The sequence below is a fragment of the Somniosus microcephalus genome, unplaced genomic scaffold, assembly GCF_052327205.1.
Source record: "Somniosus microcephalus isolate GS21.2 unplaced genomic scaffold, FLI_Smic_1.0 unresolved_chr5, whole genome shotgun sequence".
In the NCBI taxonomy this organism is placed as follows: domain Eukaryota; kingdom Metazoa; phylum Chordata; class Chondrichthyes; order Squaliformes; family Somniosidae; genus Somniosus; species Somniosus microcephalus.
The window spans coordinates 11,005,551-11,029,866 of NW_028225183.1; the positions used below are offsets into that span (position 1 = coordinate 11,005,551).

The window sequence follows — 24,316 nt, forward strand, 5'->3', positions numbered from 1 at the left end:
ACTTTTCTGTTACTACATTATGTATTGATGAATGTGTGTGATTAGAGCCATGTGGCCTGTTGAGCCATATAAATATATCTATCTCAGCCTTGAATATTCTCAAACACTCAGCATTCACAGCCCTCTGGGGCAGAGAATTCCAAAGATGAACAATCCTCTGAGTGAAGAAATTCCTCCTCATCTCGGTCTTAAATGGCTACCCCTTGTCCTGAGACTATGCCCCCTAGTTCTAAACACTCCAGCCAAGTGAAACATCCTGTCAGCCTCTACCCTTTCAATCCCTTTCAGAATCTTTTATGGTTCAATGAGATCACCTCTCATTCTTCTAAACTCCCGGGAGTATAGGCCCATTTCTCTTCATTGGACAGCCCTCTCATGTTGTTTGCAAAGAAAATGCCTCAGTTCTTAGAATGTCCTGTTGATATTTCCTGCTGCAGGACATCATTTTGATTTAAGGCAAGACTGAAATGGAACAGGAGAAAGCCTTACTGTAAGCACTGACCATGCTGGAGAAAGTTAGGATTGCTGCACTGTTGGCATGAATATTTCAATATTTCCGGTGTCTCCCTTACATATAACAACATAAAGGGACATTTATTTTCCACCTCCTTCTCTAAGCTTTTAATGTGGAATTTCCTTATATCATTTAATCACTATGATTATACTGAATGATCATTCTGATAAGAGTGAGAAATATTGCAAACGACAACAACAACTTGTATTTATATAGCGCTTTTAACATAGTTGAAACTTCCCATGACACTTCACAGGACCATTATGAGACAACAATGTGAAACCCGCTTAAATAAATGAAGTTAGTTTTATTGGTGAAACATTTCAACCACAGTGAGTGAATGTGACAAGTGAGGAAGACTTGATGGGCCAGAACCTCACAATGTCCCTATCGGTCTTTATGGGCAAAACTTGAAAATTGTGCTTTCAAACACATCAGATTCCGAATTATTGTTCATATGAAGATAAGACAAACATTTACTTCAGATGCAATACATATAAGGAGAGATTTATTTCCAGAAAATTTTCCGTGGCCTGAAGAAAAGTTACTGAGGGAGCGGACCTTTCATTTTAAGGGCAATATGCAAATATGCACTTCCATATCTTTATTATTGCAGCGTTTTGACAAATGGTATATCATTATATATTGCAAAATTTTTGCAGATTCGACATGAGAAAACAACAGCACTTTCTGACTGAAGGGGAAATTTGATCATAAAAAATGAGTCGTTGAGACGGTAAGAGGCAGTGATTGATGTGGCGAGACAATGTGTGCCAATAGAAATCCTACTAACCTGGCAGCGGAAAGACCATGATCATGAAGGTGGTTTTCCCAGGGCGAGGTTAGCTCTTTGCACTTCGGGTGTGCTGACGCGTGCGATGTCCCCAAATGTGGGATACTCGATTGCAAAATTTGTGGTAGTGGGGGACTGCGTTTGCGCTTACTCCTGGCTTTACAATTAAAATTAGATTTTCAACTAACCTCTCAAAGGCACTATTATTTTGTTTTCAATCCTAACTTTGCTTTGTTCCCGACTGAGGGAGCTGTGATGTGAAACGACCTTTCTCCAAAACACAGTCTATTCAAACCCACTCATAAGCGATTCCCAAAGCTCACGTTTCATTTCCTCTCTACGCTTACATTTAGATTCATTTTTACAAATAAGAAATTACACATTTTGCATAAAAATCAAAAATTATTCATTCTTTCAAATCCACACCGAGTACAACCAGACTTTCAAAGCTGCATGCCAACTCTGCACTTTGGCAAATTGTTTAACATTGTTAACTATAGAAACAATGGTACAGCACAGAACCAGGTCATTCGGCCCATCGTACCACTGCTGGCTCTTTCAACGGGCTATCCAATTAATCATACTCCTCTGTTCTTTCACCAAATCCCTGCAATTATTTTACCATCAAATATTATCCACGTTACCTTTTCAACATTACTATTCAATTTGCTTCAACCACCCTTTCAGGCAGAGCATTCCAGGCACACAAAACAATTTGCTGCATTACTGTTTTTCAGCTCATCGAGGGGGAGTAGGGGAAACTTCCTACTGGTTCTTTTGCAAATGTTGTTAAATCTGTGTCCACTGTAACTGACACTGGAACAGTTTAAGAACATAAGAACATAAGAAATAGGAGCAGGAGTAGGCAAATCGGTCCCTCGAGCCTGTTCTGCCATTCAATAAGATCATGGTTGATCTGATGCTAACCGCCAATCCACTATCACAGAACCATCTCCTGATTCTAACAGAATTAGACACACAAAATAGGAGCAGGATCAGACTACACGGCCCTTGGGCCCGCTCCGCTACCCACAGGTCCATGACCGATCCGAAACTAGACTCATGTCCAAATTCCTGCCCGCTCCCCATAACCCTTAATTCCCTTTACTGCTAGGAAACTGTCTATTTCTGTTTCAAATTTATGTAATGATGTAGCTTCTACAGCTTTTTGGGGCAGCATATTCCATGGACCTACCACCCTCTGAGTGAAGTAGTTCCTCCTCATCTCAGTTTTGAAAGAGCAGCCCCTTATTCTGAGACTGTGCCCCCTAGTTCTAGTTTCACCCATCATCGGGAACATCTTCCCCGCATCCACCCAATCCAACCCCTTCACAATCTTATATGTTTCAATAAGATCGCCTCTCATTCTACTGAACTCCAATGAGTAGAGTCCCAATCTACTCAACCTCTCCTCATATGTCCATCCCCTCCTCCCCGGGATTAACCGAGTGAACCTTCTTTGTACTGACTGGAGAGCAAGTATGTCCCTTCTTAAGTATGGACACCAAAACTGTATGCATTATTCCAGGTGCGGTCTCACCAATACCTTGTACAACTGAAGCAATACCTCCCTATTTTTATATTCTATCCCCCGAGCAATGAAAGCCAACATTCCATTGGCCTTCTTAATCACTTGCTGCACCTGCATACTAACCTTTTGAGTTTCGTGCACCAGGACTCCCAGATCCCTTTGTAATTCATTACTTTCCAGTTTCTTGCCATTAAGATAACAACTTGTTCTACGATTTTTCCTGCCAAAGAGCATAACCTCCCACTTTCCAGTATTGTATTCCATCTGCCAAATCTCTGCCCACTTACTTAGCCTGTCTGTGTCCCCTTGCATGGTTTTTATGTCCTCCTCACTCACTACTTTCCCTCCCATCTTAGTATCATCTGCAAACTTTGATATGTTACACTCGGTCCCCTCCTCCAAATCGTTAAAATAGTTTGTAAAGAGTTGGGGAACCAGCACTGACCCCTGCGGAACACCACTAGTTACTGACTGCCAATCTGAGAATGAACCATTTATCCCAACTCTCTGCCTTCTGCTAGATAGCCAATCCACTATCCATGCCAGAATATTACCCCCAATCCCGTGATTTTTTATCTTAAGCAATAATCTTTTGTGTGGCACCTTATCAAATGCCTTTTGGAAGTCTAAATTCACTACGTCCACTGGTTCCCCTTTATCCGCCCTATATGTTACTTCCTCAAAGAACTCCAGCAAATTTGTCAAGCATGACTTCCCCTTCATAAAACCATGCTGACTTTGTCCTATTAAATTATGATTATCCAAATGTCCTGTTACTGTCTCCTTAATAATGGATTCCAAAATTTTACCTACCACAGATGTTAGGCTAACCGGTCTATAGTTTCCAGCCTTCTGTCTACTGCCCTTTTTAAATAAGGGTGTTACATTAGCAGTTCTCCAGTCTGCCGGGACATTTGCCGAGTCCAGGGAGTTTTGGAAAATTATTACCAATGCATCCACAATCCCTACCGCTACTTCCCTCAAGACCCTAGGATGTAAGCCATCAGGTCCAGGTGATTTATCCACCTTGAGTCCCATTATTATACCGAGTACCACTTCTTTAGTGATTTTGATCGTGTTTAGCTCCCTCCCCCCTTTAGCCCCCTTTTTGGCCAGTGTTGGGATATTCTTAGTGTCTTCTACTGTAATGACCGATATAAAATATTCATTCAGTGTTTTTGCCATCTCCATATTTCCCACCATTAATTTCCCGTCTCATACTCTAAGGGACCAACATTTACTTTAGCCACCCTTATTCTTTTTATATAACTATTAAAACTCTTACTATCTGTTTTTATATTTTTTGCTAATTTACTTCCATAATCTAACTTCCCTTTCTTAATCAATCTTTTTGTTATTTTTTGCTGTCTTTAGAAGTTTTCCCAACCACCAAAATCCCACTAGATTTGGCTACCCTTGTTTTTAGTCGAAAACTACCATTAATTTCTTTATGTAGCCATGGATGACTGTCTTTTCTTTTACACTCTTTTCTTCTCAGTGGAATATATTTTTTTTGGAAGTTGTAAAATAACTCCTTAAATGAATACCACTGATCATGTATCGTCTTACCCTTTAATCTATTTTCCCAATCCACTCTACTCAATTCCGCTCTCATACCTTCATAGTCTCCTTTATTCACGCTTAGCATGCTTGTTTGAGATCCAACCTTCTCACCCTCTAATTGAATGTGGAATTCAACCGTGTTATGGTCACTAATTCAAGGGGATCCTTTACTAGGACATTTTTAATCCATCCTGTCTCGTTACACAGGACCAGATCTAAGGTTGCTTGCCCCCTGGTCGGTTCAGTTACATACTGCTCAAGAAACCCATCCCTAATACACTCAATGAACTCATTCTCAAGGCAGCCATGCCCAATTTGCTTTGTCCAATGAATATGATAGTTAAAATCCCCCATAATTATAGATGTTCCCTTATTACAAGCCTCAACTATTTCCTGATTGATACTCCATCCAACAGAGTTGCCACTGTTCAGAGGCCTATAGACTACGCCACGAGTGTTTTTTCCCCTTATTATTCCTTACCTCCACCCAAACTGTTTCATTATCCTGATCTTTTGACCCAATATCATTTCTCTGTATTACAGTGATTCCTTCCTTTATTAACATATCCACCCCACCTCCCCTTCCTTCCTGCCTGTCCTTCCTGATCGTTATATAACCTGCTTCTCCTTATTGACTTGTTATCTTGTATTTATGTAGCACTATTAACGTAGTAAAACGTCCCAAGGCACTCCACAGGAGCGTTATCAAAAAAAAATTCACACCCTGCCGCACAAAAAGTTATTTGGACTTAAAGAAAGAAAATGCCAGGAATACTCAGCAGGTCAGGCAACATCTGTGGAGAGAGAAAAACAGGGTTAACGTTTTAGGTCGATGACCCTTCGTCAGAACCTTGATGAAGTTGTACTCTTCTCTACAGCAACTCTGTTACTCTCTCCACAGATGCTGCCTGACTTGCAAGTATTTGCAGCATTTTCGTTTTTTATTTCAGATTTCCAGCATCCGCAGCATTTTGCTTTTGTATTTGAGGTATTAGGACAGATACGCAAAAGCTTGGTCGAAAAGGTAGGTTTTAAGGAGCGTATTAAAGGAGGAGAGAGAGGGAAGTGGTACAGATTTGGGAGTGAACTCCTGATTTTAGGGCCTAGGCAGCTGAAAGCACTCCGGTCAAAGGTGGAGCAAATAAAATAGGAATACGTAAGAGGCCCGAATTGAAGCAGCACAGAAATCAAAGGCAACATGAGGGATAAATTTTATGTAGCGTGTGGATAGCATCTGGAATTCACTGCCTGAATGGGTGCTGAAGGCAGATTCAATTGTGGCTTTTAAAAGGGAGTTGGATATGGAACTGAAAGGAAAAAAATTGCAGGTCTATGGTGAAAGGGTGTGGGAGTGGGACTAGCTGAGGTGCTCTTTCAGAGAGCTGGCACGGGTTCGACAGGTTGAATGGCCTCTTCTGTGCTGCAGTCATTCTATTATATGATCTCGGAGAGTTGTAGGCAATGGTCCATCTGGCGTGTTTCTTTGGCCTACCGGGCCCCATCAACGGGCTGTGCGAACTATTAAAAATTCAGCACATGCACATTATTTCTCTTTAAATGCCAGCTCACTGGATGCACGGGACCTGCAGCGTGCTGTGTTTCTGTGTGGCCTTGAAGGGTGTATTGCTTGTAGTGTGTTTTGTTTGGAGGTTAAAGTGAAAGGGAGGGTCGAGCCCGTGGAGGGATTTGAAAACAAGAGAATTTTAAAATCGAGGCATTGCTGGACCGTGACCCAATGTTGGTCAGCGAGCACAGGGGGGGGATGGTGAACGTGTCTTGGTGCGAGATATGATACGCGCAGCAGTGTTTTTGCAGAAGTAACTCTTTTCTGTTACTTCTTTATGTATTGATGAATGTGTGTGGTTAGAGCCATGCGGCCTGTTGAGCCATAAAAATCAATCTATCTCAGCCTTGAATATTCTCAAACACTCAGCATTCACAGCCCTCTGGTGCAGAGAATTCCAAAGATGCACAACCCTCTGAGTGAAGAAATTCCTCCTCATCTCGGTCTTAAATGGCTACCCCTTAACCTGAGACTATGCCCCCTAGTTCTAAACACTCCAGCCAAGGGAAACAACCTCTCAGCCTGTACCATTTCAATCCCTTTCAGAATCTTGTATGGTTCAATGTGATCACCTCTCATTCTTCTAAGCACCCGAGAGTATCGGCCCATTTCCCATCATAGGACAGCCCTCTCATATTGTTTGCAAAGGAAAATGCCTCAGTTCTTAGAAGGTCCTACTGATATCTTCTGCTACAGGACATCATTTTGATTTAAGGCAAAACTGAAATGGAACAGGAGAACGCCTTGCTGGAAGCATTGACCAAGCTGGAGGAAGTTAGGATTGCTGCACTGTTGGCTCGAATACTCCAATATTTCCGGTGTCCCCTTACATATAACAACATAAAGGTATATTTATTTTCCACCTCCGTCTCTAAGCTCTTAATGTGGAATTTCCTTATATCATTTAATCACTATGATTATACTGAATGATCATACTGAAAAGAGTGAGAAATATTGCAAACGACAACAACAACCTGTGTGTATATAGCGCTTTTAACATAGTTAAAACGTCCCAAGACACTTCACAGTACTATAATGATACAACAATGTGAAACCCGCTTAAATAAAAGAAGGAAGATTTATTGGTGAAATATTTCAACCACAGTGAGTGAATGTGACAAGTGATGGAGACTTGATGGGCCAGAACCTCACTATGACCCAATCGGTCGTTATTGGCAAAACCTGAAAATTGCATTTTCAAACACATCAGATTCCGAATTATTGTTCACATGAAGATAAGACAAACATTTACTTCAGATGCAATACATATAAGGAGAGATTTATTTCCAGGAAATTTTCCGTGGCCTGAAGAAAAGTTACTGAGGGAGCGGACCTTTCCTTTTAAGTGCAATATGCAAATAGGCATGTCCGTCACTTTATTATTGCAGCGTTTTGTCAAATGGTATTTCATTATATATTGCAATATTTTAGCAGAATCGACATGAGAAAACAACAGCACTTTCTGAATGAAGTGGAATTTTGATCATAAAAAATGAGTCGTTGAGACGGTAAGAGGCAGTGAATGATGTGGCGAGGCACTGTGTGCCAATAGAAAGCATACTTACCTGGCAGGGGAGAAACTAAGTTCATGATGGTGGTTCTTCTAGAACGAGGTTAGCCTATTGCACTTCGGGTGTGCTGACGCCTTTGCTGTCCCCAAATGCGAGATACTCGACTGCAAAATTTATGGAAGTGGGAGATTGCGTTCGCGCTATCCCCCTGGCTTTACAGTTAAAATTAGATTTTTAACTAACCTCTCAAATGCACTGTTATTTTGCTTTAAATCCTAACTTTGCTTTGTTTCCGTCTGAGGGAGCTGTGTAGCAAAACAGCCTTTCTCCAAAACACAGCCTATTCAAATCCACTCATAAGCGATTCCCAAAGCTCACATTTCATTTCCTCTCTACGCTTACATTTATATTCATTTTTACAACTAAGAAATTGCATATTTTGCACAAAAAATCAAAAATTATTCATTCTTACATGTCCACACTGTGTACAACCAGACTTTCAAAGCTGCATGCCAACTCTGCACTTTGGCAAAATGTTTAACATTGTTAACTACCGAAACAATGATACAGCACAGAACCAGGTCATTCGGCCCATCGTATCTCGACTGGCTCTTTCAAAGGGCTATCCAATTAATCATACTCCTCTGTTCTTTCAACAAATCCCTGCAATTATTTTACCATCAAATATTATCCAAATTACCTTTTCAGCATTACTATTCAATTTGCTTCAACCACCCTTTCCCAAGAGCATTCCAGGCACTCACAACAATTTGCTGCATTAGTGTTTTTCACCTCATCGAAGGGGAGTCTGGGAAACTTCCTACTGGTTCTTCCGCAAATGTCCCCTGTAACTGACACTGGAAACAGTTTCTCCTTATTGACTTGTTATCTTGTATTTATATAGCACTAGTAACATAGTAAAACGTCCCAAGGCACTCCACAGGAGCGTTATCAAAAAAAATTCACACCCTGCCGCACAAAAAGATATTGGACTTAAAAACAGAAAATGCCGGAAAAACTCAGCAGGTCAGGCAGCATCTGTGGAGAGAGAAAAACAGGGTTAACGTTTCAGGTCGAAGACCCTTCGTCAGAACCTTGATGAAGTTCTACACTTCTCTCCAGCAACTCTGTTACTCTCTCCACAGATGCTGCCTGACTTGCAAGTATTTGGAGCATTTTCGTTTTTTCTTTCAGATTTCCAGCATCCGCAGTATTTTGCTTTTGTGTTTGAGATATTAGGACAGATGAGCAAAAGCTTGGTCGAAAAGGTAGGTTTTAAGGTGCATCTTAAAGGAGGAGAGAGCGGGAAGTGGCGAAGTTTTGGGAGGGAACTCCTGATTTTAGGGCCAAGGCAGCTGAAAGCACGCTGGTCAAAGGTGAAGCAAATAAAATAGGAATACGCAAGAGGCCCGAATTGCAGGAGCACAGAGATCAAAGGCAAAATGAGGGAAAATAAATTACGTATCTTGTGGATAGCATCTGGAATTCACTGCCTGAAAGGGTGCTGGAGGCAGATTCAATTGTGGCTTTCAAAAGGGAATTGGATATGGACCTGAAAGGAAAAAAATTGCAGGTCTATGGGGAAAGGGTGTGGGATTGGGACTAGCTGAGGTGCTCTTTCAGAGAGCTGGCATTGTCTCGACAGGCTAAATGGCCTCCTTCTGTGCTGCAGCCATTCTATTATATGATCTCGGAGAGTTCTGGGCAATGGTCCCTCTGGCTTGTTTCTTTGGCCTGCCGGGCCCCGTCAATGAGCTGTGCGACCTATTCAAAATTCAGCACATGCACGTTATTTCTCTTTAAATGCCGGCTCACCGGATGCACGGGACCTGCAGAAGGCTGCGTTTCCGCTTGGCCTTGAAGTCTGTATTGGCTGTAGTGTGTTTTGGTTGGAGGTTACAGGAAATGGAGGGGCGAGCCCCAGCAGGGATTTGAAAACGTGAGAATTTTAAATCGAGGCATTGCTGGACCGTGACCCAATGCAGGTCAGCGAGCACAGGGTGTGATGGGTGAACGAGACATCGTGCGAGTTACGATACGGGCAGCAGGGTTTATGCAGAAGTAACCCTTTTCTGTTACTTCTTTATGTATTGATGAGTGTTTGTGGTTAGAGCCATGCGGCCCCTTGAGCCTTAAATATCTATCTATCTCAGCATTGAATATACTCAAACACTCAGCATTCACAGACCTCTGGGGCAGAGAATTAAATATATACACATCCCTCTGAGTGAAGAAATTCCTCCTCATCTGGGTCTCAAATGGCCGACCCCTTATCCTGAGACTATGCCCCCTACTTCTAGACACTCCAGCCAAGGGATACAACCTCTCAGCATCTAACATTTCAATCCCTTTCGGAATCTTGTATGGTTCAATGAGATCATCTCTCATTCTTCTAAACTCCCGAGAGTATATAAACATAGAAACATAGAAAATGCAAGCAGGAGTAGGCCATTCGGCCCCTCGAGCCATCTCCGCCATTCAATGAGTTCATGGCTGATCATCCAACTTCAGTACCCTGTCCCTGCCTCCTCCCGATATCCCTTGATCCTTTTAGCCTGAAGAAATATATCCAACTCTTTCCTGAATATATTTAGTGAACTGGCCTCCACCGCTCTCTGTGGCAGAGAATTCCACAGGTTCAGCACTATCTGGGAGAAGAAATTACTCCTCATTTCAGTCCTAAATGGCTTACCCCTTATCCTTAGATTATGACCCCTGATTCTGGACTCCCCGGCCATCAGAAACATTCTTCCTGCATCTAGTCTGTCCAGGCCTGACAGAATTTTAAAGGTTTCGATGAGATCCCCTCTCAATCTTCTGAACTCCCGTGAGCATAAGCCCAATCGACACAATCTCTCCTCATACGTCATTCATGCCATCCCAGGTATCAGCCTGGTGAATCTTCACTGCACTCCTTCCATGGCAAGGACGTCCTTCCGCAGGTATTGCGACCAAAACTGCACACAATACGCAAGGTGCGGTCCCACCAAGGCCCTGTACAAATGTGGGAACACATCCTTGTTCCTGTACTCGAACCCTCTTGCTACGAAGGCCAACATACCATTTGCCTTCTTAACCGTCTGCTGCACCTGCATGCTTACCTTCAACGACTGGTGCACAAGAACACCCAGGTCTCTTTGCACTTCCCCTTCTCCCAAACTATTGCCATTCAAATAATAATCTGCCTTCCTGTTCTTGCCACCAAAGTTGATAACCTCACATTTATCCACATTATAGTGCATTTGCCATGTTACTGCCCAATCACCCAACCTGTCCAAATCGTACGGGATTTTCACGTCATCCACCTCACAGCATACACTCCCACCCAGCTTTGTGTCATCTGCAAATTTGGCGATATTGCATCCAATTCCCTCGTGAACAGCTGGGGTCCTAGGACCGATCCTTGCATTACCCCACTAGTCACTGCCTGCCACTCGGAAAACGACCCGTTTATTCCAACTCTTTGCTTTCTATCCGCCAACCAGTTCTCTAAACAAGTCAATGCCTTGCCCCCAATCCCATGTGCCTTAATTTTGCACGCTAATCTCTTATGTGGGACCTTATCGAAAGCCTTCTGAAAGTCCAAATACACCACATCCACTGGTTCACCATTATCTACTTTACCAGTTACATCCTCAAAAAATTCCATTAGATTAGTCAAGCATGGTTTACCTTTTGTAAATCCATGTTGACTTTGTCCGATCCTATCTCTGCTTTCCAAGTGCTCTGCTATTACATATTTTAGAATGGACTCCAGCACTTTCCCCACTACCAATGTCAGGCTTACCGGTCTATAATTCCCCGCTTTTTCTCTACCACCTTTTTTGAATAGTGGGGTAGCATTAGCTACCCTCCAATCCATGGGTACTGTTACAGAGTCTATCGAGTTCTGGAAGATGACCAGCAATGCATCTACTATTTCAAGGGCCACTTCCTTAAGTACCCTGGGATGTAAATTTTCAGGCCCTGGGGATTTATTGGCCTTCAGTCCCATCATTTTTCCTAACACCATTTCCCTACAAATACTGATTTCTTTCTGTTCCACCCTTTCATCAGACCCTATGTTCCCTGGCATCACTGGGAGGTTATTTGTGTCCTCCTTTGTGAAGACACAACCAAAATATGTATTTAGTTGGTCTGCCATTTCTTTGTTCCCCATTATAAATTCCCCTGATTCTGACTGTAAAGGACCTACGCTTGACTTCACCAATCTTTTTCTCTTCACATGTCTTTAAAAGCTTAACAGTCAGTTTTTATCTTCCTCGCAAGCTTACACTCATATTTTATTTTCACTTTGTTAATGAATCCCTTTGTCCTCCTTTGTTGAATCCTAAACTGCTCCCAGTCCTCAGGATTTTGCTTTTTCTGTTCAATTTATATGTCTTCTCCTTGGATCTTATGCTATCGCTAATTTCCCTTGTTAGCCACGATTGAGTCACCTTTTTTGTTTTATTTTTATGCCAACTGGGATGAACAAATTCTGTAGCTCATCCATTCGGCCTTTGAATGTTTGCCATTGCCTATCCACCGTCAACCCTTTGAGTGCCATTCCCCAATCAATCCTACCCAACTCGGTCCTCAGACCATCGTAGTTTCCTTTATTTAAATTGAGGACCCTTGTCTCTGAGTCAACTACTTCTTTCTCCATCTTAATGAAGAATTCGATCATATTATGATCGCTCCGACCCAAGTGGCCTCGTACAATAAGATTGCTAATTAATCCTTTCTCGTTACATAATACCCAGTCTAAGATGGCCGGATCTCTGGTTGGTTCCTCAACAGATTGGTCCAGGAAACCATCCAGTAAACACTCCAGGAATTCCACCTCCACAGTATTGTTACTAATTTGGTTGGCCCAATCTATATGTAGATTAAAGTCACCCATGATGACTGCTGTGCCCTTATTGCCTGCTTCTTTAATGTCTCTTTTAATACCATCCCCAACCTCCGCCTTAATTTTTGTAGGTCTATATACCACCCCCACTAACGTTTTTTTTTTCCTTTAGTATTTCTGAATTCTACCCATACAGATTCCACATCATCAGAGCTAATATCCTTCATTACAATTGTGTTAATCCCTTCTTTAACCAGTAATGCTACCCCACCTCCCTTTCCTTTTTGCCTATCTTTCCTGAATAGCGAATACCCCTGGATGTTGCGTTACTAGTCTTGGCCATCCTTGAGCCACGTTTCCGTAATCCCAACCAAATCATATTTTTTTACCACTATTTGCACAGCCAATTCATCCACCTTATTACAAATGCTCCTCGCATTAAGAAACAATGCCTTAAGTCTTGTTTTTTTAACGCTCTTAGACCTATTAGAATTATTATTTACTGTGGCCACATTTGATTTAAACCGTTGATTTCTCTGACTGCCACTTTTGTTTTTCATTTTCCGATCTTTTGCTTTTATCCTTGGTTGCCTTTCCTCTGTCTCCCTGCTAAGGTACCAACCCCCTGCCATTTTAGTTTAAACCGTCCCTCACAGCACTAGGAAACACTCACCCTAGGACATCGGTTCCAGCCCTGCCCAGGTGTAAACCGTTTGGATTGAACTTGTCCCACCTCCCCCAGAACCGGGTTCAATGTCCCAGGAGCATGAATCCTTCCCCCTGGCACCATTCCTCTAGCCATGTATTCATCTGAAGTATCCTTCTATTTCTACTCTGACTAGCACGTGTCATTGGTAGCAATCCTGAGGTCCTGCTTTTAAATTTATCTCCTAACTCCCTATATTCCGCTTTTAGGACCTCATCCCGCTTTTTACCTATATCCTTGGTGCCTATATGCACCACGACAACTGGCTGTTCACCCTCCTCTTCCAGGATGTTCTGCAGCCGCTCGGAGACATCTTTGACCCTTGCACCAGGGAGGCAACACACCATCCTGGAGTCTCGTTTGTGGCCGCAGAAACACCTATCTATTCCCCTTACACTAGAATCCCCTATTACTGTAGATCTACCCCTCTTTTTCTTCCCATTCTGCGCAGCAGAGCCACCCCTGGTGCCAGGAATTTGGCTGCTCCTGCCTTCCTCTGATAAGACATCCCCCCAACAGCACTCAATGTGGTGTATCTGTTGGAGAGGGGGATGGCTACAGGGGACTCCTGCACTACCTGCCTGCACCTAGTACTCCGCCTGTAGGACAACCATTCCCTTTCTTCCTGTCCAACCTCTACCTGCGGTGTGTCCAACTCCGTAAACGTGCTATTCACGATGTCCTTAGCATCATGAACGCTCCAGTATGCATACAATCGCAGCTCCAGTGCTGCAATGCGGTCTGTCAGTAGCTGCAGCTGGATGCACTTCCTGCACATGTAGTTGTCAGGGACACAGGAAGTGTCCCTTAGTTACCACATATCGCAGGAGGAGCATATCACGTGGCCGAGCTGTCCTGCCATGAATTACCCTTTAATTAATTGAATTTAAATTAAATCGATCAATCCCACTAATTACACTACAGTTAACTGGTTTACCAACAATCCCCGCAACACCAGAGAGACCTTAGAATCTATAAACCACAGAGATCAAGTTTAAAAAAAGAGAGAAGTTCTCACCAACCAATCATTTACCTGCTTCCTGGTATAGGCCCATCTCTCATCATCGGACAGATCTCTCATGTTGTTTGCAAAGGAAAATGCCACAGTTCTTAGAAGGTCCTGCTGATATTTCCTGCTACAGAACATCATTTTGATTTAAGGCAAGACTGAAATGGAACAGGTGAAAGCCTTACTGCAAGCACTGACCATGCTGAAGGAAGTTAGGATTGCTGCACTGTTGGCTTGAATACTTCAATATTTCCGGTGTCTCCCTTACATATAACAACATAAAGGGATATTTATTTTCCACCTCCGTCTCTAAGCTCTTAATGTGGCATTTCCTGATATCATTTAATCACTATGATTATGCTGAATGATCATACTGAAAAGAGTGAGAAAGTTTGCAAACGACAACAGCAACTTGTATTTATATAGTGTAGGAACGGAGGTTCCTAGCTGAATGAAGTATTCGACTCGATGAATCAAATCAACACGTTTTAATGAACAACGACGTTAGCAGGGAAACTACAGGAGAAACGGCATACAGGTCTATACAGCTTGCTGGGCACTCGACGACTACTGGAAGATTCTGGAAGCTGACGTCATGACGTCATCACGTTCTCCGCGCCACTGGTGGTCACGTGAGCAGCGTCATGACATCATCGCGTTGAGTGCAGGAAAACACAATACAGTACAGTTAACAGGCAGTTTAAAGGTGCAGTCCGCGGTTGCACTATACTGTAGTTAAAGGGATTATTACCAATTGTTCTGAGACCCTTGGTGGCTCTGCCACAGGCGCACCCCCAGAATCCACTTTAACAGACATTGTCAACCGAGTGGGAGGCTTAATTATCCTGGCCGAACGGCGACGAAACTCAGGCAGCGGAAACGGGGCGTTATTCGAAGAACCAGTGCTGGATTGCGACAGAAGCGGCATCTTGGGTGAGGCAGAAACGTTAGTCAGGGGTGCAGGCGCGTCAGAGGCCGAATCCGGCTGTTCGACGGTGGGTTGAGGCACAGCTGGTCTGGTGGCTAACGGCGGTCGGCCATGGCGAGGCGGTTGGGCAGCCACGACAGGCTCAGTCCAATCCAGGTGGGCTGGTTTGAGCCGGTCGACAGAAACAGTATCAGACTTTCCACCGACTTTGACTGTGAAGAACTTTTCCCCTGATGAGATGACATGAAAAGGTCCGGTATACGGTGGCTTGAGTGGGTCTCTGTGACCATCTTGTCGAATAAAGACATAGTCCTAACTCATGAGCTCTGTCGGAACGTAAGGTCTCTGCAGGTCATGCTGCGAGGTTGGGATGGGCCTAAAATTCCTAGCCGCCTCCTGATGAAGTAGGAGCTGTTGAGCTGCAGACCATGTTTTGGTGTGCGGAGGTAGGAAGTCACCTGGCAGTCTGAGTGTCTGGCCATAAACCATCTCAGCCGATGAAGACTGAAGATCCTCCTTTGGTGCTGTCCGGAGGCCTAGCATTACCCATGGGAGCCTATCCACCCAGTTGGGTCCTCTCAGGCTGGCACGGAGGGACGCTTTGAGGGACCGATGAAACGTTTCGCACAGACCATTCGCCTGTGGATGGTACGCGGTGGTACAGTGCAGCTTGGTACCCAGGCCTTGCGCCACTGCGTTCCACAGCTCTGAGTTAAATTGCGGACCGCGGTCCGAGGAGATGTCCGATGGCACCCCAAAATGAACCACCCACGATGAAAGAAACGCCCTGGCTACATCTGCTGCGGTGGTGGCGGCCAAGGGAATCGCCTCTGGCCACCTGGTGGTCCGGTCTACGACTGTCAGGGGGTGTGTGAATCCAAATGACCCGGGAAGGGGGCCTACTAAATCCACGTGAACATAGTCGAAACGGCGCTCAGGCACCGGGAAATCTGCCAGCGGGGCCTTGACGTGACGGTGAACTTTGGACTTTTGGCAATCAACGCAATTGTTTGTCCAGTCTCGGACGTCCAAATGCATGCTTTTCCAAACGAATTTGCGGGACAGTAGCCGTTGAGAAGCCCGCATCCCCGGGGGAGATAACCCGTGGATTGCCTGGAATACCTTCTTGTGCCATTCGACAGTGAACGGGCGGCCTTCTGGGGGGAAACGGAAATGCCTGATGTCCAAAAACAGGGCTAGCAGCTCTCTGTCAAAAGTGCTATACTTTTGCTCGTTCGTGCGCAGTTGGTTGCCATCCCCCGTTGACCCATTGCTCTTGAACTGCTCCGATGGTGTAGTCGGATTCATCCGTAGTGAGGGCAACCATCGCTCCCGGAAGTGGATGTGCCAGCATAGTTGCATCTGCCAATGCCGCCTTTGTATCGCGGAATGCCTGGTCCATTTGCAGTGTCCAAGTGAGAACATTCTTGCCCGCCTTTCCCTTTAGTGCTTCGTACAGAGGCTGCATCAACCGGGCCGCTTTGGGGATGAAACGATGATAAAAATTTACCATCCCCAAGAACTCTTGCAGGTATTTGACCGTGCGAGGCTGCGGGAATGCGGTAACTGCCTCTACCTTGGTGGCTAGTGGGACGGCATCTTCTGGGGTAATCCTGTGTCCCAGGAAATCAATGCAGGATACTCCGAACGTGCATTTGGCCGGATTGGCAATAAGGCCGTGTTGGCTGAGTCGGGCGAAAAGTGTACGTAAATGGGCCATGTGAGCTGTCCAATCCTTACTGGCTATTAGGATGTCATCCAAATAGACAAAAATGAAGGGTAGGTCCCGTAATACAGAGTCCATCAAACGCTGGAATGCTTGAGCTGCATTTTTCTGACCGAATGGCATGCGGAGGAACTGAAAAAGGCCGAACGGAGTGATGACTGCCGTTTTGGGGACGTCTGGAGGGTGCACCGGAACTTGGTGATATCCACGAACGAGGTCCACTTTAGAAAATATAGCGTTTCCAGCCAGATGAGCCGAAAAATCTTGGATTTGGGGAATAGGGTACGTGTCCGGTGTCGTGGCGTTGTTTAAGCGTCTGTAATCCCCGCAAGGTCGCCATCCGCCGCCTGGTTTGGGTACTATGTGCAGTGGGGAAGACCAAGGGCTGTCCGAACGCCAGATGATCCCGAGGCGCTCCATGGTCTGGAACTCATCCTTTGCGGCTGCCAGCTTGCCGGCTTCTAATCACCACGGCTGAGCATAAACTGGTGCTCCGGTCATGGCGATATGGTGCTCCATCCCGTGCCGAGTGCTTGTAGCCGAAAAAGTGGGCCTGGTGAGCTCCAGCAATTCGCCGAGCAGGCGCGTAAAACCGTCTTGCGAAGGAACCGCGCAGGCCACCGACCAGGACATGGCTTTGCTGCAGTGGCAGGGCACTGCATGGAAAGTGGACGCATTAATAAGTCGGCAGTGTTGGACGTCGACCTGCAGACCGTTGGCGCAGAAAAATCGGCCCCCAGGATGGCCTGTGAGACCTTGGCTGTAATAAAGTCGCAGACAAAACATTGACCGGCGAAGGTTAAGTTTGCCGTCCGTTTCCCGAACGTACGCATGGCAGTGCCATTAACTGCCACGAGGGAAGGCCCGTGGCTGCCGGATAGTAGGTCCTGCATTGAAGCCGGGAGGATGCTGCACTGTGAACCAGTGTCACACAGGAATCGGCGGCCTGTGACGGAATCCGTAACATAAATGAGTTTGCCCACTGAGCCCGCCGCCATAGCTAACTTGCTGTGCTTTTCAGACCTTGTCATCCGTCCGGGAGGACGCGGGCTTGTTGGAGTTTTTTTTTGTATTCTTGAGGGAAACTGCAAGGAGGCCAGCAGCATCGAGCTTTGGCGCCAAAACGGGCGTGGTACACGCACCATCCTGCCGGGGGCTGGCTGGTTTTCTCTCACGTGGGGGAAAGGTGCCTCGCGGCTGCACAACATTGCTGAGTGACAGTAAAATTCTTGTCTGCCTCTGCAGCGATTTGAGCACCGTCTGTGATGGCTGTGTTGGCCAATGCATCCTGAACCGGTTTGGGTAGCTAACAGAGGAAAAGCTCACGGAATAAAAAGCATTGGGGTTCCGCACCCAACAGCGTGAGCATTTGACACATCAGCTCTGATGGTTTTGAGTCTCCGAGGCCCGGCATGGAAATAAGCTTGCATGCTCGCTCTGACTTAATAAGATCAAATACCTGTGGCAAACGGGCTTTAAGCGCTTCGTACTTGCTCTCCTCCGGTGGGCCTCCAAGGATGCTGATGACCCGTGAGACCGTGGCACTGTCGAGAGCGGCAACCACGTAATAATAACGGGTCGCATCCGCTGTGACCTCCTGGAGAGCGAACTGTGCTTCTGCCTGGATAAACCATGCTGCTGGCTGCTGTTCCCAGAACTGCGGCAGTTTACGGGCGATGGCGTTCGTGTTCATCCTCGACGAAAGTTGTCTGACGAGATCGGGGCGACCAATGTAGGAACGGAGGTTCCTATCTGATTAAAGGCATTCGACTCGATGAATCAAATCAACAGGTTTTAATGAACAACGAAGTTAGCAGGGAAACTACAGGAGAAACGGTGTACAGGTCTTTCCAGCTTGCTGGGCACTCGACGACTACTGGAAGATTCTGGAAGCTGACGTCATGACGTCATCACGTTCTTCGCGCCACTGGTGGTCACGTGAGCAGCGTCATGACGTCATCACGTGGAGTGCAGGAAAACACAATACATTACAGTTAACAGGCAGTTTAAAGGTGCAGTCTGCGGTTGCACTATACTGTAGTTAAAGGGATTATTACCAATTGTTCTGAGACCCTTGGTGGCTCTGCCACAGGCGCACCCCCAGAATCCACTTTAACAGACATTGTTAACCAAGTGGGAGGCTTAATTATCCTGGCCGAACGGCGACGGAACTCAGGCAGCGGAAACGGGGCGTTATTCGAAGAACCAGTGCCGAATTGCGATGGAAGTGGCGTCTTGGGCGAGGCAGAAATGGTAGTCAGGGGTGCAGGCGTCATGACGTCATCACGTGGAGTGCAGGATAACACAATACAGTACAGTTAACAGGCAGTTTAAAGGTGCAGTCCGCGGTTGCACATTACTGTAGTTAAAGGGATTATTACCAATTGTTCTGAGACCCTTGGTGGGTCTGCCACAATAGCACCTTTAACGTAGTTAAAACGTCCCAAGACACTTCACAGGACTATTATGAGACAACAATGAGAAACCCGCTTATACAAAAGAAGGCAGGTTTATTGGTGAAATATTTCAACCACAGTGAGTGAATGTGATAAGTGATGAAGACTTGATGCTCCAGAACCTCACTATGTCCCTATCGGTCTTTATGGGCAAAATTTGAAAATTGTTTTTTCAAACACATCAGATGCCAATTTATTTTTCATATGAAAATATGACAAATATTTACTTCAGATGCAAAACATATAAGGGGAGATTTATTTCCAGAGAACATTCCGTGGCCTGAAGGAAAGTTACTGAGGGAGCGTTCCTTTCCTTTTAAGGGCAATATGCAAATATGCATGTCCAGCTCTTTTTATTGCAGCGTTTTGTCAAAGGGTATATCATTATATTGTTGAGATACTGCGGCAAACGTGGGAGTCGAGACCAGAGCTAGTAAATCAGAACAGCTTTTTATTTCAGCCTCATGGCAAAAAAGGAAATGGAAGAGCCCGCGCCTGATTTAATACTCCCCAGACAGGAAGTGCTCCCGGCAGCCTGTCCCTGTGGGAAACAAGTTGCTGGAGGAAAGGGCCCCCAGTTGGGGGCGTCTGCTTAAACTGTCCGTACAGCCGTGAGCGGATTGTGTCCAGTGGTGGCGTGTCGCCACAGAGATCCCCCCAGAATCCGCTTAGGAGGAGTGGACGAGTTGTGACGGTGGTCTGATGGTTCTGCCGCAGCGGCTCTGCGTGATCGCCGGTCTAGTTGTCGGGGCCTGGCAGTTTGCCGCCGGCTGTGCTGGCTTGCTGGCGGGACGGCCTCTAGTTGGAGGCCGGGCCACGGGGACCTGTTCCCCTGGTTCTGTGTGTGCTGCTTTAAGCCGGTCGATGGAGACGGTCTCTACCCTGTCGCCGGGCCGCAGCTTGAAGACCTTGTCCCCAGTTTGTAGTACTTCATACGGTCCGTCGTACGGGGGTCGCAGGGGTCCGCGGTGCGTGTCGTGTCGCACGAAGACGAAGCGCGCCTGCTGTAAATTTGGCGGAACGTGAGGTGCGAGTTCGCCATGTCGGTTGACCGGAAGTGGGGCGAACTGCTGAGCGGAAGAGAAAAAGTTGAGCCGCTGCTGGTCGGCGTGGTAGTGGTAGCCTCCGGAAGGAATTCACCTGGGACACGCAGCAGTTGTCCGTAGACTAACTCCGCTGCCGAGGACTGGAGGTCTTCTTTGACCGTGGTGCGTAGGCCTAGTAGTACCAACGGTAGGCGGTCAGTCCAGGTACTGTCCTGCAGGCTGGCGCGGAGTGAGGCCTTGAGTCACTGGTGGAAGCGTTCACAAAGCCCGTTGGCCTGCGTGTGGTATGTCGTGGTTCGGTGGAGCGTCACACCGAGGTTGCGTGCTGTGGCCGTCCAGAGTTCGGAGGTGAACTGTGCGCCTCTGTCGGAGGTTATGTCAGCTGGTACGCCGAACCTCGCTACCCAGGTGTTAACGAATGCCCTGGCGATGTCGGCTGTGGTGGTGGAGGTCAGCGGCACTGCCTCAGGCCAGCTTGTGTAGCGGTCGACCATCATGAGGAGATAAATCTGGCCTTGCGATGACGGCAGGGGCCCGACGATGTCGGTGTGTAAGTGGTCGAAGCGGCGGCTGGGTACCTCGAAGTTTCCCAGGGGTGCTTTTGTATGCCGTTGTACCTTAGCCCGTTGGCAGGCGAGGCAGGAGGTGGCCCAAGTCCGAACATCTCTGCTTAGGCCGCACCAGACGAAATGCTGGGAGAGGAGTTTGACGGACGCGCGGGAACCCAGGTGGGAGAGCCCGTGGAGTGCGTCGAAGACGCGGCGGCGCCAGGTTTCAGGGCCGACCGGCCTGGGCTGGCTGAGTGTGATGTCGCAAGTAACTGCCGTGGCTTCGGGCCCGTGAGCGACCTTGGCTAGGCGTAGCCCTGGCAGGCTGGTAGCCGCCGAGAGGAGGTCTGGGTCCATGAGCTGGGCCGCTGCTAGTTGCGCGTAGTCGACCGCGAGGTGATTCGCGCAGATGGCGGGACGGGAAAGGCAGTCGGTGACAATGTTGTCTCTACCGCAGACGTGCTGGATGTCCGTGGTAAACTCGGACACGGCCGCGAGCTGCTGTTGCTGCCGAGCGGACCAGGGTTCGGTGTGCTTGGCCATCGCATATGTGAGTGGCTTGTGGTCCACGTACGCGGTGAAGGGGCGGCCTTCCAGGAGGAACCTGAAATGGCGGACCGACAGGTGGAGCGCGAGAAGCTCGCGGTCGAAAGTGGAGTATTTGACCTCCGGGGGGCGCAGTTGGCAGCTGTAGAAGGCAAGTGGCTGTCACGCGCCATTAACCCACTGCTCAAACACGGCCCCGACCGCGTGGTTGGAGGCGTCGATGGTGAGCGCGACCCAGGCGTCGGCCCTCGGGTGCGCGAGCAGAGTGTTGTCGGCGAGCGCGTTTTTGGTGGCATCGAAGGCGGCTGACGTGTCAGTGGTCCAGGCTACGGCCATCTTGCCGGATTTACCTCGGAGGGAGTCGTATAGTGGCTTCATGAGGGCTGCAGCTCTGGGGATGAACCTGTTGTAGAAGTTCACCATCCCGAGGAACTCCTGGAGGCCCTTGATGGTTGTGGGGTGGGAGAACTGCTGGACGGCCTGCACCTTGTTGGGCAGGGGGACGGCCCCAGCAGGGGTGATGTGGTGACCGAGAAAATCAATCTCGGTTACGCCGAATTGGCACTTCGCCGGGCTGAGGATGAGCCTGTGTTGGGCTAGGCGCCCAAATAGGACGCGAAGGTGTTCGAGGTGTTCCTGTTTGGAGGAGCTGGCCATGAGAATGTTGTCTAGATAGACGAATAGGAAGTTCACGTCCTAGTCGTCCACGGCCCTGTCGAGGCAGTAGGTCGTCAGGCCGGCCGAACGGTCCGGCGTAAAGGCGACGGGGCTGGTGGCCATAGTGTTGGCGTCGACGAGGCGGTGCCTCGGAATGTCGACAAGGAGGCCGTGGGTGCGTAGGAAGTCAGCGCCGATGAGTGGGCAGAGGACCTCGGCGGTGAGGAACTCCCAGCGGTAGCGGCGGTCCGCGAGGTCGAGCGTGACCATGCGGGTGCCATATGTGCGGATGTCCGAGCCATTGGCGGCAGCCAGCGTGATACCTCGTGTGCCACGTTGGATTTCGAGGGTGGAGGCGGGGGTGATGCTGTGCTGGGCCCCTGTGTCGCACAGAAATCGGCGGTTGGTTCTGTCATCAGTGACGTACAGTAGAGGCCCTTTTTGCCCCACGGCCATCGCGGGGGCCGGTGCGGGGGGGGAATTGAAGGTACACGGTGGCGTGCAGCGTTGGGCCTTAGTGCCAAAGCGGGTGTGGTAGTAACCGTGGACCGGACTGGTCGGGCGGGCGGGCCTGGTGGGCCGGGGAGACCGCGTGGTCATTGCTGCGAGGTCGGGCATGACGTCGCGCGTGGACTGTGCAGAGAGCAGCCGGTCAGCCTTTTCTGCTATGTCATTCAGGTCCGTGGAGCCGGACTCCACAATGAGCGGGCGGATGCTGGCAGGAAGCTGCCAAATGAAAAGCGTGTGAAAGAGGGCGCTGGGGGGCTTGCCGTCCGTGAGGGACAGCATGTGGGAAAGCAGGTCTGATGGTGAAGAGTCACTGAGACCGGGGAGGTCAAGGAGTTGGCAGTGGCGCTGGTAAGAGGACGTTTGAAATTTTTTAAGGAGCGCAGCCTTCAGATGTTCGTACTTGCCAGTCTGTGGTGGGCCCTGCAGCGCTGCCGAAACTTTGGGGACGGTAGCGTACATGAGCGAGGAGACGAGGTAGTCGTACTTCGTGGTGTCGCTTGTGATGCCTTTCAGCCGGAATCTGGACTCGACTTGAACGAATCAGGCTTCGGCCAAGTTTTCCCAAAAGTCTGGTAATTTAACCATGACTGCGTTTGTATCCGCCATGCTAGCTTAGGATTCATCCTGAGCGTCGCGGTCACCAGTGTTTAGATACCGCTGCAAACGTGGGAGTCGAGACCAGAGCTAGTAAATCAGAACAGCTTTTTATTTCAGCCTCATGGCAAAACAGGAACTGGAAGAGCCCGCGCCTGACTTAAATACTCCCCGGACAGGAAGTGCTCCCGGCAGCCTGTCCCTGTGGGACACAAGTTGCTGGAGGAAAGGGCCCCCGGTTGGGGGCGTCTGCTTAAACTGTCCGTACCGCCGTGAGCGGATTGTGTCCAGTGGCGGCGTGTCGTCACAATATATTGCAATATTTTAGCAGAATTGACATGAGAAAACAGCAGCACTTTCTGAATGAAGGGGAATTTTGATTATAAAAATGAGTCGTTGGGACGGTAAAAGGCAGTGAATGATGTGGCGAGGCAATGTGTGCCAATGAAAAGCATATTTACCTGGCAGCAGAAAAACCATGATTATGAAGGTGGTTCTTCCAGGCCGAGGCTAGCCCATTGCACTTTGTTTGTGCTGACGCCTGCGATGTCTATAAATGTGGGATACTCGACTGCAAAATTTGTGGTAGTGCGGGACTGCGTTTGTGCTATTCCCCTGGCTTTACAATTAAAGTTACATTTTTCAACTAACCTCTCAAATGTACTGTTATTTTGCTTTAAATCCTAACTTTTCTTTGTTCCCGACAGAGGGAACTGCGATGCAAAACGGCCTTTCTCCAAATCACAGCCTATTCAGATCCACTCATAAGCGATTCCCAAAGCTCACATTTCACTTCCTCTCTATGCTCACATTTATATTCATTCTTACAACTAAGAAATTAAATATTTTGCACAAAAATTAAAAAATTATTCACTCTTACAATTCCACACCGCGTACAACCAGACTTTCAAAGCTGCATGCCAACTCTGCACTTTGGCAAAACGTTTAACCTTGTTAACTGCAGAAACAATGATGCAGCACAGAACCAGTTCATTCGGCCCATCGCACCTCTGCTGGTTCTTTCAAAGGGCTATCCAATTAATCATACTCCTCTGTTCTTTCATCAAATCACTGCAAATATTTTGCCTTAAAATTATATCCAAATTATCTTTTCAACATTACTATTCAATTTGCTTGCACCACCCTTTCATGCAGTGCATTCCAGGCACTCACAACAATTTGCTGCATCACCTTTTTTTTGCCTCCTCGAGGGGTAGGCAGGGTGAGGAGGCACATCATCCTACTGGCTGTTTTGCAAATTTTCTTAAATATGTGTCCCC

The 24,316-nt window shown here is 47.3% G+C and overlaps 3 non-coding genes across 3 annotated transcripts; all 3 read left to right on the plus strand.

Moving 5' to 3' along the window:
• Positions 1 to 1,299: 1,299 nt before the first annotated feature.
• On the plus strand, positions 1,300 to 1,463 carry LOC147087514 (U1 spliceosomal RNA). The gene has a single exon (XR_015075467.1). It is a non-coding gene; the product is annotated as a U1 spliceosomal RNA (small nuclear RNA).
• A 6,059-nt stretch (positions 1,464 to 7,522) lies between these two features.
• Positions 7,523 to 7,686, plus strand: LOC147087515 (U1 spliceosomal RNA). The gene has a single exon (XR_015075564.1). It is a non-coding gene; the product is annotated as a U1 spliceosomal RNA (small nuclear RNA).
• A 15,803-nt stretch (positions 7,687 to 23,489) lies between these two features.
• LOC147087516 (U1 spliceosomal RNA) lies at positions 23,490 to 23,653 on the plus strand. Its single transcript, XR_015075547.1, has one exon. It is a non-coding gene; the product is annotated as a U1 spliceosomal RNA (small nuclear RNA).
• The last annotated feature ends 663 nt before the right edge of the window (positions 23,654 to 24,316 follow it).